Raw genomic sequence first — 12,818 nt, 5'->3', positions numbered from 1 at the left:
CATTCATGACAATTTATTATCATAAAGCAATACATAAAAACAGTCAAACCAGAAAAGCCACCTCTTCTCTTTCAGACTCTCCCTGCAAACTCCTATGATTCTGGGGTTAGAACATCCTTTAAAGTTCTAACCCCAGAACTTTAGAAGTTCAGAAGTGTGAGTAAAGGGCAGGAAATAAGTGTTTGGAGGTAACATAGTCCCTCTTCAATGGAAGAAAAGCATCAAGTCCACTTGGCCCTTGGAGTAGCTTTATAACATTTTACAAGAATTGTGAATTCCTTGCTTTTAAAACACCACATCAAGTTATTCGGGTTATTCCTGAATGTTCCTCAGAAGAGACAGTATTTAGATGGTAATATCAAAAGATAATAATACTAGTTTCCAGCTATTCTACTAAATTTGAATATGGTGAAGTTGCCTTACCATCTTTGTCTGAGATTTGCTTTTGTTGTCTCCCCCCAAAAACACAACAGATAAAACATAAGAGTTCACTTAGTTCAATAGACCAAGGGCAGAATGGAGTCTGTAATGCAGTCAGAAAAACCACATGTAAGGGAGCTCTAGCTAGAACCTGGTAAAGATAAATAAGATGTCAAAAGATTTAAAAAGAAAAAAAATGGCAGCATATGTTGGTTCAATAAACCTCCACACAAATAAGGCAGTATTCAAAAGCTGAGCCTTCTGAGAATGCACAACTATGTCATGGCAGACAAGATATCCCCTTGAAGATAAATGAATGCAGTACTACATGCTCCCACAACTACATCAGAATTACAACTGAACTACAGAAAAACCATCATTCAGAACTTCCTGAAACTTAGCTGAACAAAAGTTCTACAACTAAGGGTATGTAGAAGCAGCCACGTTGAGACTAGTAGGAGGGGAAGAGATAAATATAGGCTGGTTTCACACCCACATGTGGCAGACAAAAATCGGGAGGGATGTCTTGGTGGTGGAGGTTCCCCTTGAGGTATGAGGTATCCCAATCCCACATCAGGCCCCCCAACCTGGGGTTCCAGTGCCAGGAAGAGAAGTCCCCAGAACTTCATACTGTAAAAATCAGTGGGGATTGTAGCTGAGTGAGACTTCCAAAGTCCCAGATGTTTCTCATAAAGAGCCTGTATATGGAATTACTTAAACTCACTTCCTCTGAACTCCAATATTGGGGCAGCTGCTCAAAGGACACCAGGGACATATGGGGAGTAACTGAATTTTCTGGCATCATGGCAAGAGCTGGAGGAGCAGCTTTTGCTCAGACAGAAGTACTGGCAGAGACCATTGATCCTTTACCAAGCCCTTCCCCACAGAGCCAGCAGGCAGACACCATATCTGAGACTCCATCACCTGGCTCACCCTGTTAGCTCATGCTGGTGATTCCCTGAGAACTTACCCCACTTAAGCTGTTTCCAATGGTTTTCCATAAAAATGGCCTGTCTTGGCTTGTGCTTCAGATTTTTTAAAACATTTCAAACAAGCAGCATCTAGTCTCAGCATGCCTTCTATCACTGGCTAAGTGGCTCCAGACTTCGCACCAGCAGCAGCCAGCCTTGGCTCACATGTTGGCCTCTCCTGGGCACCTCCAAGCCCAGCAAAAAATAGCAGCCATCTACAGAGCACTTCATAGCTCATGCCAGGAAGCCCCAGGTAGAACACAGATGGCAGCTGACCTTAGTCTATAGCCCCAGAGCCATCTCACCTGGTGGACAGTTTTAGACCACTTTGAAGCACCACCCAACCACCCCCATGAACAATACACTCAAGGGGCAAACTCAGTGAGAACCAGAGCACTGTTGAAGTAAGTCTTGCTCTGTGTGGTGGACCCCTGAACAGCTGATCCACAGCTAGTACTTATAGTTGACCTGCCTGAGGGTAAATCCCTTCCAATGACATTCCAACAATCAAGACTCAACTACAACAGGAGGGTATACACAACCCATGAGGAGGGAGGAGGAGCTCACTTGAAGTATACAGCTTGAGTAAACAAGAAGTTTGTGTCATTGGAAAGTAGAGGATACCTACTATTTGGGCCACTCTAACAAGACCAGGAAACAGCAGCTCTACCTAATACCTAGAAATAAACACAGAGAGGCTGAGAAAATGAAGGGACAAAGAAACATGTCAAAAATGAAAGAACTGAACAAAATTTCAGAAAAATAACTAAACAAAATGGAGATAAGCAATCTACTAGATGCAGAGTTCAGAATAAAGGTTATAAGGATGCTCAGTGGACTTAGGGAAATAGTAGATAAACTTAGTGAGAATTTCAATAGCATAACATAATCCACAAAAAAGAAATAGTCAGAAATGAAAGGTAACGATAACTGAAATGAATAATTTATAAGATATTAACAGTAGAGTTAATGAAGCTCAGAATCAAATTAGCTATTTGGAATACAAAGAAGCCAAAAACAAACAAACAAACAAACAAACAAACAAAATCACCCAATCAGAACAGAAAAAAAATTCCCCAAAATCAGAATATTGTAAGGAGCTCTGGGACAACTTGAAGCATACCAACACTCACATTATGCTGGTGATGGAAGGAGACAAAAGAACAAGAAATTGAAAACCTATGTACAAAAGTAATGACAGAAAACTTCCCTAACCTGGTGAAGGAGATATAAAAGTCCAGGAAAGGCAGGGAGTCCCAAACAAGATGAACCCAAAGAAGCCCCAAACAAGATACATCTTAATTAAAATGCAAAGAGTTAAAGACAAGAAGAGAATCTTAAAAGCAGTAAGAGAAAATAAGTTAGTTATCTGCAAGGGAGCTCCCATAAGACTGTCAACTGATTTCTCAACAAAAATTTTACAGGCCAAAAGGGATTGGCAAGAAATATTCAAAGAGATGCAAAGCAAGTACCTACAACCAAGATTGCTCTATCTAGTAAAGCTACCATTTAGAATTGAAGGACATATAAACATTTTCACAGACAAGAAAAAGAAAAAGGAGTTCACCACCACCAAACCAGTATTATATGAAATGTTAAGGGTCTTCTTTATGAAGAAGAAGAAGAAGAGAAGATATAAATATGAACAATAAAATGGCAATAAATACATATCTACCAACAATTCAATCTAAAAAAAAAGCAAAATAAACCAACAAGCAGAACAGAAACAGACTCACAGATACAAAGAACATTTTGACAGTTGCCAATGGGAAGGGAGTTGGGAAAATGAGTGAAAAAGATGAAGGGATTAAAAAGTGCAAATTAGGTAAACACAGCTCACCTCCTCATACAACCACATCAAAATAACAACTAAAATGTAGGACAACCATCACTCAGAACCATCAGTAATCTAGTTGAATGGAAGTCTGACAACTACATAATTAAAGAAACCACATCCATCCAGACTGGAGAAGGGGTGAAGATGTGGAACAGGATGGTCCATGTCTATGTGTGGTGGATAAAAATTTGGGGGGGAATATCAGGTGCAAGTAGTCCCAGCCCCATACCAGGCCCCTCAGCCTAGGGTTCCAGTCCCAGGAATATAAGTCTCCATAACTTCTGGCTGCAAAAACCATCAGGGATTAAGTAAGTCTAAGAAACTTCTGAAGTCCCAAGCAGTTCCCCTAAAATAACCCACACAAGGTCTCATTAAGATTCTCTCTGAGCTCCAGCAATGGGGAAACAGCTTGAAAGGTGCCAGTGACATATGGGGAGGGAATGAAGTCTGGCATCAAGGTGAGAATTGGGGGACAGTTTTATCTCAGACAAAAAGGCAGGCAGAGGACATTGTCCCTTTCTAAGCCCTCTCCCCACAGAGCCACACAGCCAGCAGGCAGGTGCCATATCTGAGACTCCAACAACATGACTAACACTATTTGCTCTGCTCTGGAGATTCCCTAAGACTCCATCCCACCCAATTTAAAGGCCCACCCAAACTATTAACCATGACTTCCCATATGAATGGCTGGTCTTGGCTCATGATTTACAACTTCTTAATCTTATCAAACAAGCAACAGCCAGCCTCAGTGAGCCCTCATCCCCATATCTCTTGCTAAATGACCCCAGGCCCAGCACTAGCAACAGCCAGCCTAGATTCACAATTTAGCTTCACCTGGGAATCTGCAAGCCCAGCACAAGTACTAGTACATCTCAGACTGTTTTAGAGCTCATGCAGGGTGGCCCTGGGCAGAACAGAGGTGGGAGCTGACTTTGACCTATACCACCCAAAAAATCCCAGAGCCTACACACCAAGTGGACAACACAGTCACATCAGAGTACCACTGCCCTGCCTCTGCACAGCTGATCTTCCACAAAGGGTGGATGTTGTTAGTCAGTGGACACAGCCAATCCTGCTGACTGGCCTGGGTAAATCCCTCCCATTGACCAGATAACAGCAATCAAAACTCAGTCAAGAGGAGGGTGTACTCAGCTCACAGAAAAGGCACACCTTGAGTACCCAGCTTGGGTGATAGGGGAGTCTGCACCACTGGGCCCTATAGGATACCTACTGCATTAGGCCACACTACCAAGACAGGGAGACATAGAAGCTCCACTAAATACACAGAAACAACCACAGGGAAGCTGCCAAAACATGCTCAAATGAAAGAACAGATAAAAACTGCAGAAAAATAACTAAACAAAATGGAGAGAAGCAATCTATCAGATGCTTTTGAACCCTTTCAAAACACTGGTTATAAGGGTGCTCAAGGAACTTAGCAAGGACTTCGGCAGCAAAGATCCAGTAAGAAATACAGGATACAGTACCTGAAATAAAGAACAATTTACAGGGAAACAACAGTAGAGTGGATGAAGCCTACAATCAAATCAATGATTTGGAACATAAGGAAGCAAAAAACAACCAATCAGAACAATAAAAAGAAAAAAGAATACAAAAAAATGAGGATAGTGTAAGTAGCCTCTGGGACAACTTCAGGAGGTCCAACACTTGTATAAAAAGAGGAGGAAATTGGAAATCTATTTGAAAAAAATAATGAAAGAAAACTCTCCTAATCTGGTGAAGTAAATAGACATGCGAGTTCAGGAAGCATAGAAAGGCCCAAACAAGATGTATGCAAAGAGGTCCACTCCAAGACACATCATAGTTAAGATGCCAGAGGTTAAAGATAAAGAGAAAATCTTAAATGCAGCAAGAGAAAAGCAGTTAGTTTTCTACAGGGGCATTCCCATACGACTGTCAGCTGATTTCTCAAAAGAAACTTTGCAAACTAGAAGGGATTGGCAAGAAATATTCAAAGTCATGAAAAGTAGAGACCTACAACCAAGATTGCTCTACCCAGGAAAGATATCATTTAGAATGGAAGGGCAGTTCAAGATCTTCCCAGACAAAAAAAAAACTAAAACTAAAGGAGTTCTTCATCACCAAACCATTATTATATGAAATGTTAAAGGGACTTATTTAAGAAAAAGGAGATCAAAACTATGAACAATTAAGTAGTAACAAATACATATCTATCAACAACTGAATTAAAAAAACAAGCTAACCAAACAAGAAAATCAGAGACAGAATCATGGATATGAAGAAGGTTTTGATGGTTGCCATATGGGAGGGTAGTGTGGGGGAATGGGTGAAGAGGTGAAGAGATTAAGAAGTACAAGTAGGTAGTTACAGAACAGCCATGGGGATATAAATTTCAGTGTAGGAAATAGAAGAGCCAAAAAACTTTTATGCATAACCCATGGACATGAGCAATGGTGTGGGGATGGTCTGAGGAATGGGAGATAGTGGGTGGAGGGGGGCAAAAGGGAAGAAATTGAGACAACTGTAATAGCATAATCAATAAAAAATAATTTTTTAAAAAAGAAGTACAAATTGATAGTTACAGAGTAGTCATGGGCATATAAAGTTCAACAAAGAGAATGTAGTAAATATTATTGTAATAAGTATTTATAGTGTCAGATGGGTATACGATTATGAGATACATCAGGATGATCACTTAGTAAGTTATATAATGTTTAATCACTGAGGTGTACACAAGAAACTAATATAATATTGTACATCAACTCTAATTAAAAAGTAAAAAATGAAAAAGGACACCCCTGAGAGATGAATTAAGAACTATTACAGAAAAGAAAGCTCAAAATGTCTAAGAAAAAAGATTCTAGAGGTAAAAAGCTCTATTATAAGAAAAGAAAAGAACCTTGACCAACAGAAATAATTTAGGAACTTCATGGTGAGAAAGAAAAAAATATTATACATTTTTTGCAATTTTCCCAAGATCTTCAACCCAGAAAAATGTGGTTGGTACGTCTGGCATCCTTGCCATCTGCATGTTCCTTGGATGAGGACTTGAAGCCTGGAGGCTGAGAGAGACAGACAGCCTCGGTCAAATGCACAGGAACGATCTGGCCAAGTGGCTCAGGGAGAGTTGGGAACATCATTAAGCTTCCTTTATAGTGATCTAATATTTTATTTTTGCTTTTATAAGAATAATACAGAGAATAGCATGTACTTTAACCCTAGAAATCACTGAGAAAGAAGATAATCCAGTGTCAAAGACAGAACTACCCATTATAGACCAGAGTAGCATCTGTTGTTATATAGTGGCTCTAACATTTAAACTACTTCAACGTGGGAAAGTATTTTTTGCATTGTTGCATAAGATCTAAAACACTAATTGATTGGCATCACTAATTGATTGGCAAAAATGGGAAGAATCAGCATCACTAATTGACTGGCAAAAATGGGAAGAATCACAGCACCTATACCAGAACCACAGTTCTTACATATAAGCTATGACTGCAACTAAGTTTGTCCTCAGTACACAATGCCCTCAATATTCAATCTTCAAGTTGTATTTATTAACTTCACTGCTGTCTGAAGAGGCTCAAAGACTGTCATTATAAAGCTGAAACTAATGCAGGACTTTCTCCAAATAACAGGTCTGTTCTGGCAAGATTAGTTCATAAAACATAAATCCTGAGAATGAGGAAGACACTTTGACTACGAAAATAAGACTGGCTCACAAGAAAACAATTTAATTCCCAGATTTAGAGATACCATTTTTTGTCTTGCAGTGTCTTAGATTATGCAAACATAGAAAAATACCCTTTACTGAAGAGGATATTGGCTTAGTTTTCAAATCAAAATTTTATGTAATCCAGGAGATACTTCCAGGGCCTATTTAAATTTTTTTAATATTCTGTTTTATGATACTACTTTTGTTAAGCAGTATATAAATCATATATTTGTTGAAGGAAATAATCCCATTTTTGAACTAAATTCTTCATTATACCATAAAACACTTGTTCCAAAATAATTATTTAGCCAAAAAATAGCTGCTCACAATGTAAGAAAAAAATTACAAGGTTTCAAGTTGTCTGTATTGAGGCTCACTAGATTTTACCTATAGTTAAGTCATGACTGCCTTTTGGACTGGAGCTGAATTTTTTTTTTTTACTTATTAGTTTTAAAACTAATCTACAATTGCCTTTCTTACAGGGATGTGCTCCACTGCAGAATGATACAGGAATGAATCTATGGGAGGCAAGTAAAAACAATGGTTTTCTAAAAATATAGATTAAAAGAGCCACAAAGTAGATGCTCCATTAAAAAAAGAAGTGTGTGTATATATATATATATATATATATATATATATATATATATATATTAGTTTTGCATGTGCCTCTCACTAGTCACAGTGTTTTAGAATAATGCAAGCCTTTCAAGGACTGCCTAAAGACCAGGATGGAATCTCTGAGGTGCTTCTTGAAAACCAAGATAGAAGCAGGAAAAACTGTTCTCTCCAGAAGCAGTGGATTCGTTATCAGACTGAATAATTCAGATGTACCATTAACCAGCTATGTGACACTGAAAAAATTACTTAACTTCTTTGGTTCTCATGTTTATTAAAAAATACTATATCCCTCACAAGATTGTTGTAAGAAGTGTGATGATGGGAAATTCTCCACTGCCTTAGCAGACACTCAGTACTCTTTGCTGCATAGTAATCCATTCTATCTTTACTGAAGCAAAATTTTTACCTACACTCTTTAATCACCATCATCTGGGTCCTTTTACTGATGAAATCTACACAGGTAAAATTGGAGTTATTACAGTATGTGGAAACCAGTGGGTGGATAGTATATTGAATGGTCTGATTTAAATTATAAAGCTTCACGGTATTTAAGAAATTCACTTTGGAAGGCCTGGGGATGAGGGCTTCGTGTTTCCCAGAACAGCTGAAACTGGGACACTAGAGGCCAGTAGGTCTTTTAACTGTAGGACATCTTAAGGCTCTGTGATTTCAATGTGAGCCCCAATTCAAAAGCACAAAAACAATTTCTCAGCATCTGTAATGAAGAGTTTTCTCATATGGAGAAACTGTATGTTTAACAACAGTTAATAATTTTCCTTAGCAATGTGGCTAGAGGCAAACAATGTTTGCAGATCTCTTGGGTCTTATGTGTAAATTAGTTTGCTCATGAATTTCAAATAGGAACACTATATATACTAACAAAACATTACTCTAAAGAACCAACTAACTATATAACTGAGGGCACACCAAATCAGGAACCCTTTAGAATCATAATGGATGGTAATGGGAATGACACTCCCTTCCTGGTCTTTGAAGGAACATGCAACAGTTACTCAGTGACCACTACTGGTTTCTCTTGGGTGCCCACTGTGAGGTTGCCAGACATACATGCAGTCAGAGTTGCAGATTGTGGTTATCCACAATGAAGGCTTTAGACCTAGGCATCAGAGACATCTTTCTAATTCAGTGCCATCCATGGAGCTGCAACTTGAAACCACTTGTGATTTGGTTTGGCTCTTACGATGTTGAGTAGGGGAGTTGTTGATGGTTGAGTTGGTTCTTGGTGATTGGTTGTTTCTTCCTTTGTTTATTTTGGTTTCAGATTTTTTTTATCCTGGGAACAGAGGATAAATACATAGCATATACCACCATAGCTCAAAACTCACCCCAGCAAGCAAGGTACCTTAAGCCTTTCATTATTATTATCTTTCAATTATTGCCAGCCAATCCTGTTCCTGGGTCCTGGATATCTTCCCTGATATTCCCAACCATCCATTTTCCTCTTCAATGGATCTTCCTGGGAAAAATCAGACTAATTTACATGGAAAAAGAAAACAAACCTCAACAAATAAAATGATGCACTAGACATGCTTATCTAACAGCTGCCCTATTATATTCTTTACAGTGAGTCTCCCTCCCTAGTTCACAACCCTTCGAAGCTATTCAGGTCTCTATCCTGGGAATCATTCTGTCTAGTTTGAGGCATAAGATACATTCATAAATAACCACAACACAATATTAACAACAGCTTTTTGTTATAATGAATTTCAATATTCTAGTATTTCATGATCTCTTTGATTCTCACAAATATCCTGGGAGAGGATTACCATATTATTCCCATTTATAGATGAGGACATGGAAACTTCAAGGAGATAAAGTACATGGCCAAGGCCAGCCAACAAAAAAGTGGGGAAGTCAAAAATAGAATCAGATATCCCACTCTTAGTCCTTTGCCTATGGAAGTCCCTCTTGTGCAGGGACTTCTATTCTGATGAAAACAAACTAGCCAGCTATCCATTCTGATGAAAACAAACTGACACAGGGGCATGGAGAAGACACAAATGAATTCCAGCTTAAGAAAGTGAAAAAGAAGCCCTTCTTACTCACTGTTTCATAGACAAATATCCTATGTCCCCATCCAGACTCTAAGTCTATGGGGAGACCACTGGATCTCAGTAATAATAGCATGATATTATTTGTTGATAAATAATACCAGGTGCATTGCAAGATGAAAATATATAAATATACACAGCCTTATTTAATTCTCTCAGTGTTCTTATGAGGTAAGGATCATCATACCCATTTTACAAATGATGACATTGAGGTACAGAGAAAGTAAATAATTTCCGTGAAGTTAAACAACCTGCAGGTGCTGGCCCCAAATGTCATCAGCACAGCTCCCACAAGCTGCACTAACTACCACCCCTAGTGGTAAGAGCTGAACACATGGTAAATTGTACAAACACTTCACTGAGACACAAGAACTAAGGCATGAGAAGCTTAATGCAGAATGCTGTGTTTTACTCGCACATGCTAAACTCATGTATTTGCAGAGACATACCCTACAAACCACTGTCCATTTCTACCTTATAGGAATAAGAGAAATAGTGTATAACTTAGAATTAATAAAATGTGTAGAAACCATGACAGGCAGAAGAAAGTCCTTATTCCTCAGCAGTGGCACAGGACAGACTGGAGAGCTCCTCACTATGTCACCTTCCTCCCCTCCCCTCAGGGCAGTTCATGTTCACCCTGGGGGACGCCCTAACCTCTGTACTCCAGGGGTTAGCAGGATGTGGAGAACAAGGAAGGAGATTTGAGCAATAAAAGTTTTAGGGACTCAGATGATTTCAAGAGAAGTTGTGGAATCACATTCCCTCATTTCAAATAAGACATATTCCTATCTCTAGTGTCACACTAGTTCAATTTAATAAGTTGTTCCATTGGCCCCATACAGCCTTGCGATTCATTTTACACAGAAGCATTGATTGCTGTTATTCCAGCACTGCTGGCTCTTATGTCTTGCCAAGTGGTATGGGCCTGTATATTTATGGTTTAACTGGGTCTCCTGTTTATTCCCATTGTTGGCAATAATTACATTAGCATTCACATTTAGAGGGAAAGCAAATTAACCTCTTCTTTGTTGTTAAGGACTATCACTGTGCCTTGTTTCAGATCTATCTGGGAACAAGAGGAGCGTGAAGCTTGCCTAGTCTTACTCCAGAAAGTTAATACTGTAATTGAGAGCCTGGCTAATAGTCATCATTGGGGTGGAAAGCAGGGCTCTGTGCCAGGTCAGCATGCACCAGCTTTCTGTTCAGCCGAGACCTCAGCCTGGGGGCTAGACAGCTTTTGTGGTCCTATGCTAGCCATGGATGGAGTGTTAAGCTTCCAAAGCATAGCTTTCCTGAAAGATATGAAAAGAGACTAACTCTGTGTAGGTTTGTAGGGTATATTAGTTGGAAATTGATCTTAAATTGATTTTAAATTGATTTTTATATATAGTACTCAGAACCCTTCTGTAAGTAACTAAACCCAAGATTATTTTCATTATCTTTTTGACACAAAGTCCCTTAAAAGAATGCTTAAGGACTTTCTACCTGTATGTGGATGTTCTTCACAAGAACATCTTGTTCTTGCAAGTTTAGAGGCAAGTTTCAGAAAATTACATGGATCGGAGAAGCCATTGACCACAGTGAAAAATGACCCAGAATCATTCCATAAGACCTAAGAGAACAAAGAATTACTCTTCAGAGAGGCAATGAGTACTCAAGAGATTTGGGAGGGAGAGAGAACAGAAGGACCTATGCCAGAAAATTATTTGAAGCTGTAATGAATTCATACATGGAATATGCTTCAAATACTGCATGGACAAACATGCAATAAATGTTAACTATTATTGCTATCATGATTTCATAAGGACCTATTTGACCAATGAGGAAATTAAGGCATGAAGAAGGCAAACAACTAGAATTTTAGCTCTTATATTCTGTCTCCATTATGAATTTCCTCAGAACTAATGTTAGTGCTTAGTGTTCAGCTAGAAAAGGGGAGCAAAGGGAACTAGACAACAGGTTTAATAAACTGGTAAGTATAAGCCTGTTTGCTTGCTCAGCCAGAAAGCTGCAGCTTCATACTCCAGGGGATTACAGCATTTCTCCAAGCAGATTAGCACTCCCCCCTTCCCCTGTCCTGCACCAGATGACCAGATGAGAGCAGGGGAAGGCAGGCACAATAGAAGTCAAATGATACAGGGAGAGATGCTTGACCAAAGAGGTCTGTCAGTCTACTCTAGGGAAAGAAGGGATTGGTTGGAAGGTAAGGCCATCCAAAACCCATGGAAGCCAGGGAAAGCAACTGGTTCTTTTTGAAAAGGCACCTGGCCCATTCCAAATCCAAACTAATCCCAGGAGAACAAAGAAACTCTTTCTTGCCTGAGTGACTGGCACTCACCCAATTGTTCATGTACTCTCTCACCCAGGAGTACATGACCATGTAAGTCTAGCAGCTACCGGGCTGGCAGCAGATGGCATACACTCAGAAAAGACTAAGAAGCTCTCTTTCTTACTCATTAACTGCACTCACATGGTTCACTCACCTGATCATGTGGCTCTAGCACCAGCATGGCCCATGGCTGTATGGGCTCCATACAGTCTCCAGGAGGGAGCTGGATGCACTGGAGCAGGAATAGGCTAAACTACATGCATAGGACTGAGACCACTTAGCAGCTACTTGCAGGCTCCAAAGGACTAAACTTTAATATGAAGCAGAAGCTCTGGACACTGGATTTTGTCTTGGCCTTGCTGAGAACACAGCTGGGCTTTTTCTGTGGCAGGACAGAGGGAGATTGGACATTGGAAACTCTGGGGGAAGCTTCTAACACAAAAACAAACAATGCAACACCACAATCTCTCATGCATGGGTCCTTGAAATGTTTTTCTCATGATCTTGTGAAAGGGCTTAATTCCCACCTACAACACCAAGACTCAGCTCTGAATCCCATAGCCCTTCCCTCTTGCAGTAGCTACTCAAAGAACAAAGAATAGAACACGCCTGCCCTCAGCACTTCCACTTTTATTGGTTAATATACAACCTTAGGCCCTGGTTTTTAGGTTTATGGGATTTTTTTCTAAAATCCATATGACAGGTTATAAAGAAAAATCCAAATAATTGGTAAACTAGAGACTTGCCTGTTGCTATTACTAAGGTCTTGAGCCTTGTTTTATTATTTAAAATCATATTGTTGATTGGAAATTAACTAGAAAAAAGGAATTTAAGATGATTTTTAGAATTTTATAGCTACATAAATCTT

General features: G+C 39.4%; 1 long non-coding RNA gene across 1 annotated transcript in view; it reads right to left on the bottom strand.

The window, feature by feature from the left end:
• LOC118499312 overlaps window positions 1-12,818 on the bottom strand; it is a 30,644-nt gene that overhangs the window by 3,565 nt on the left and 14,261 nt on the right. The window contains exons 2-4 of the long non-coding RNA XR_004901834.1: window positions 8,876-8,880; window positions 1,750-1,755; window positions 78-89 (exon numbers count right to left, since the gene is read on the bottom strand). This is a non-coding gene — a long non-coding RNA (uncharacterized LOC118499312). The remainder of the gene's footprint in view (window positions 1-77; window positions 90-1,749; window positions 1,756-8,875; window positions 8,881-12,818) is intronic.

The sequence above is a fragment of the Phyllostomus discolor genome, chromosome 3, assembly GCF_004126475.2.
Source record: "Phyllostomus discolor isolate MPI-MPIP mPhyDis1 chromosome 3, mPhyDis1.pri.v3, whole genome shotgun sequence".
Lineage (NCBI taxonomy): Eukaryota > Metazoa > Chordata > Mammalia > Chiroptera > Phyllostomidae > Phyllostomus > Phyllostomus discolor.
The sequence above is the reverse complement of the archived record's forward strand: the minus strand, read 5'-3'. Positions and strand labels throughout refer to the sequence as shown.